Here is a 4,912-nt window from a genome sequence, read left to right on the forward strand (position 1 = left end):
GTTACCAATGCTGCTACCTCTTAATTCAGTTCGTCATGTGGTAGTGTCCTTATTTTTATTGCTACTTTGTTATAGTGATATTTTATTTGTATTGAAATGTGATTTTATTTGTATGTCAATAAAGTTGCCTTGAGGTCAGAGCAAGCCAGAGCAGAAGCTGAGCAGTAGTGGGGCATGCCTTTAATCCCAGCACTTGGGAGGCAGAGCTAGGTAGATCTCTGTGTGTTTAAGGACACAGCCAGCATGGCAGACACGCCTTTAATCTCAATACCAACCATAGAAGACCTGGAGGTCTGTACAAACAGGCAGTGATGAGGAGGTCATGTGGCTGGGTTTACAACCAATGAGAAAACAGAACAGAAAGTCTTTAAATAGACAGGGCGCACAGAAGTAGGTTTCTTGCAGAGAGGAAGAACAGCAGAAGCAGTGAAGGGTTAGGTTTTCCGCTCTTGCTCTGACCTCGTGGTTTTTAACTCTGCAATCAATCAGTTCTGTGTTTCTTATTTAACAAGCCGGTTACATCTACATTTGGTGCCCAACGTGGGGCTCGAACCCACGACCCTGAGATTAAGAGTCTCATGCTCTACCGACTGAGCTAGCCGGGCCGGTTACATCTACACTTTGTAACTGTAATTTCACTGCTATTATTAATTATAATGTAGATATTGTGTTTTCCAATGGTCTTGGGTGACTTCTGTGAAAGGGTCATTGGACCCACCTAAAGGGTTGCAAACCACAGATTGAGAACCACTGGTCTGGAGTGAAAGTGCTAACAAGATGAAATTCTATATAATGAGCTGTCCTTTTGAGAAGGAAATCCATTCACTTTGCCATACTTGATCAGACAGAAAGAAGTAAGTCATAAATCTCACTTGCATTCACTGGGAGGTGATTAACAACAGGAGTGATATCAGGTCATGGGATCCATGGAAGGTCTTCAATTATCACCGCATGAATGGAATACTTAAGTACTCAATATTTAATAGAAGAAAATGCTAGTTGGCTTAAAATTTTGTCAAACTAATCACAACTGAACAACATAGAAAAATCCAGTTGGTTCAGACTAAATTTTCTTTTGTGAAATGGAATGAGTAAATTAGTATATAGATTGAGAAACATTTGGAAAATAATTAAATATATTTCTAGATGTGTCTATGAGGGGGATTCCAGAGAAGAATGGCATGTGAACCATTTGAGTGAAGACCCGGCCTGAACATAGGTCACATGATATAGAATATTCTTTTGCCTTACATTTTGTAAGGCAATCTTCATTTTTCTTACAATCATATATATTTGATATCTATTGTTTCTCTAAGTAACCTTAAAACATATAGAATCTTACAAATACTAATACTGATTGAATAAGCTACATGATTTGAATAGGGGGATCTTTATTTTTAACAACTTCATATATACAATTAGTTTGTAGCTAGAGTTTTCCTGGTCTTGTTTGGGCCATGGTCAGGACAAATCTCTCTCACCTGCCAGTCCCACAGTGGCTCAGACCCAACCAAGTAAATACACAGAGACTTATATATAAACTATATGGCCATGGCAGGATTCTTGCTAACTGTTTTATATCTTAAATCAACTCATTTCTGTTCATCTATAAGTTGCCAAGTGGCTCGTGAGTTACCAGTATCTTAACATCTGCTTCTCATCATGGTGGCTGGCAGCTTCTCTCTGACTCAGCCTTCCACTTCCCAGAATTCTCCTCTCTCCTTGACCCACCTATATGTCCTGCCTGGCTACTGGCCAATCAGTGTTTTATTTATTAACCAATCAGAGCAACACACTTAACATACAGACCATCCCACAGCATTCGTTAGTTAGTTTTATTATCCTTTACTTTCCTCACCTCTCTCTTTCTTCCACTAAAACCTCTCTTCTTCTGAAGTCTTTTTCTTCTTTGAATCCTGGTGTTGGCTTTAATTAGTCTTTGTATATTTTATATGTTTGTTTGCTTTTATTTACCAGGTTTAATTATGGTTGCATGTGTGAATGGGGAATTTATTCAGTGGAACATGAGTCACTTTGCAGTGCCTATTTTACTTAAGAAAATGAAATCCCCAGCATGAGCTCCCCTTCCATACATAATGAAATAGTAAACTACTCCATGATTCGGGGTGAAATGATGAGACTACTATTATATAACCCTTTGTACTAATAGCTACAACCTTGTAGTTTTGTTGGTGCATAACCATGTAATGTTCAAAAGTTATTATCTCACAACACTCAGTCCCAACGTCTGACCCTTAAATTTTCTCACCTCCCATCCATATTTCCATATCTTCTCTGAGACTTAGAGCAAGTATCAGACATGTTAGGGCTAAGCAATCTGTAGTCATGTATTCTCTGCACTTTGGAAGTGTCCAAACTTCCTTAATGTGTAAGATGAAGTCACATTTAACTACAATACACACCACATATCAGTTATCCTGCAAAAATCTGAATAAATCTCTAATTGCCTTCTTTCTAATAATTTATACAACATGGAAGTACACCTGAAAGGAAAATTTAGGTTTTGTTGTTTGAATTTAAGTTGAGGTGAGATAAATTCTAAGTCAGCAGGAGACATAATTCACAGAGGTTGTATAAATAATTAACCTTTGGAAATAACACTTGCTATGCAAACACACATATCAATAAACATAATTACTAGATTCTGTTCACCTTTAACCAAAGATTGCTGTGGGTAATTTAGAAAACATTTGAAGTATTTGCATAATACTCTAAGGTGTTACATTTTGTCTGGGTCTCATTATTAATATATCAGGCAATCAGAAACGTCTATATTTGTATATAAAGTATAGCACACTGATCATTGGATTGGCAGGCAGTAATGTCTCTCTGCAAGGAAAGCAAGAATGAACTTTATTTTTTTTTAAGTTTTAAAAGGACAACAAGATGATTCCATCAGATGGTGTTAAGCCTTAAGTGATAAATAATTTATATGTGTATAAAAAAACTGTAAATGGGAAACTGGTTTGGTGATGAAAATATACATAAGTCTTTACATGGGATTTTATTTTTCATAAAGACATAGGATTCATAAAAGGATAGTTAAAATTTATTTGGGACATAAATCATTTAAATACTACTTTTAATGACTCAGTTTCTGCTTCTGGCATTATTGCCATGCTGTTTGCTTATTTTTGTCTTCCTAGAAGATTTAAAGTAAGTATTATCTTCATTCACTTGATGGTATGTTAGATGAGATTAAAAAGATTCATTGTTAAGCATAACCTTTTCCTTCCATGACTGAAGAAAAATTTTAAATCTTTATGCTGGAGGAAGCTACAAACACAGTTTCAGTATTACTCTCAGAGTCCTATTTTCAATCTACTTTATTCATATTATATTGAGTTATTTAAGGGGAAATTACATTTTTTTTATTTCACTGATTATTTCAGCAGTACATTGCAGAAAAGTCACAAGTGACTTCTGTAGATAGTATAGGAATTCTTTTTTGTCTCCATGTATATATGCCTAGTACAGTGTACCTGAATGTTTTCCTGTGTCCCACCCAGTCTGCAGCTGCTCAGAACCAAGTAAACACACCAAGTCTTATATTAATTAAAACTGCTCAGGCATTAGCTCAGACCTACCACTGACTAGCTCTTACATTTAAACTAAGCCCATTTCTGTTAATCTATGTTGCCATGTATTCTGTGCATTTACCTGTGTGCCAGTACATCCTGCTCCCTGGACGGCAGGCTGGCATCTCCTGACTCACCCTTCCAGCCTCCTCACCATTCTCTTTGTCTGCTTATCCTGCCTATACTTCCTGCCTGGCTACTGGCCAATCAGCATTTTATTTATCAACCAATCGGAGCAACACATTCACAGCGTCCAGAGTGATATCCACAGCAGTAAAGCCTCTTCCATTTCACTTCCCAGAGTCACTCTGGAGTCTGATTGAAGTCTCTTGCAAGCTGAAAATCAAGAATTCATCAGCAATTAACTCTTGCAGTGTTTTCCACATAGAAAAAGCATTGAGATGGCAGTGTCTTTTTCACATCCATATATTTATGTTAACTGCAATGATCCAAATTTAGTCCTGAATAAATGTACATTTGAGTGTGACCTTATTCCTTTTCTTGGAAAATTTCTGGAGACCTAAAGCAAGACAATGACTTTACTCTCAGGCAAAGTAGCAAAACTTTCTACATTATGCATTTTGCATTTACCTTATTGATACTGATCATGCAGGCCTTCCCTGTAGGACACCCTGCAATCCAATTTAAGTTCTTAATAAATCTTTAAAGACAAGAGCTTCAAAACCCAGCCGATTCCTAAGTGTGCTTGCTGTAAATCTGTTGCAGTAGGACTGTCTCAGAGAAGCACACATTCATGTTTTGAGTATATCTTACTTTTCTTCTAAGCACTTTCCTTTCTCTTAAATCTTACACTTAAAAATCTGTATTAAAATATCATAATTATACCCACTTCTGCTTCATACTAGCTCAGACTAAGATTCTTTTCTTCACCAAAACCTGTGAAAAGAACCGAGCTGTGGTGGTGCATGCCTTTAATCCCAGCACTTGGGAGGCAGAGGTAGGCAGAGGCAGGCAGATATCTGTGAGTTCGAGGCCAGTCTGGGCTACAGAGTGAGTTCCAGGAAAGGCACAAAACTACTCAGAGAAGACAACAACAACAAAACCTGTAAAGAGGTCCCTAAAAGATTAAAGGAACTCCAGAGGCTGTGAAATGCCAGTTGGAATTTGGTCTTCACGCCTCATTACTCTTTCATATTAATTTATTTTGTGCAGTATGGTAAGAGTTCTATTGTTTATTCTTCTATTGACATTTACTTTTAAAAAATTGTGTTTAGATTGATTTATTTTACTCTATGTAATGAGTGTTTTGCCTGCATGCATATCTGTGTCCCACATGCTTGCCTGGTTCTGGT

The 4,912-nt window shown here is 37.1% G+C and overlaps 1 non-coding gene across 1 annotated transcript; it reads right to left on the reverse strand.

The window, feature by feature from the left end:
- Positions 1–532: 532 nt before the first annotated feature.
- Positions 533–605, reverse strand: Trnak-cuu. The gene has a single exon. It is a non-coding gene; the product is annotated as a tRNA-Lys (tRNA).
- Positions 606–4,912: the final 4,307 nt, after the last annotated feature.

The sequence above is a fragment of the Onychomys torridus genome, chromosome 14, assembly GCF_903995425.1.
Source record: "Onychomys torridus chromosome 14, mOncTor1.1, whole genome shotgun sequence".
Taxonomy (NCBI): Eukaryota; Metazoa; Chordata; class Mammalia; order Rodentia; family Cricetidae; genus Onychomys; species Onychomys torridus.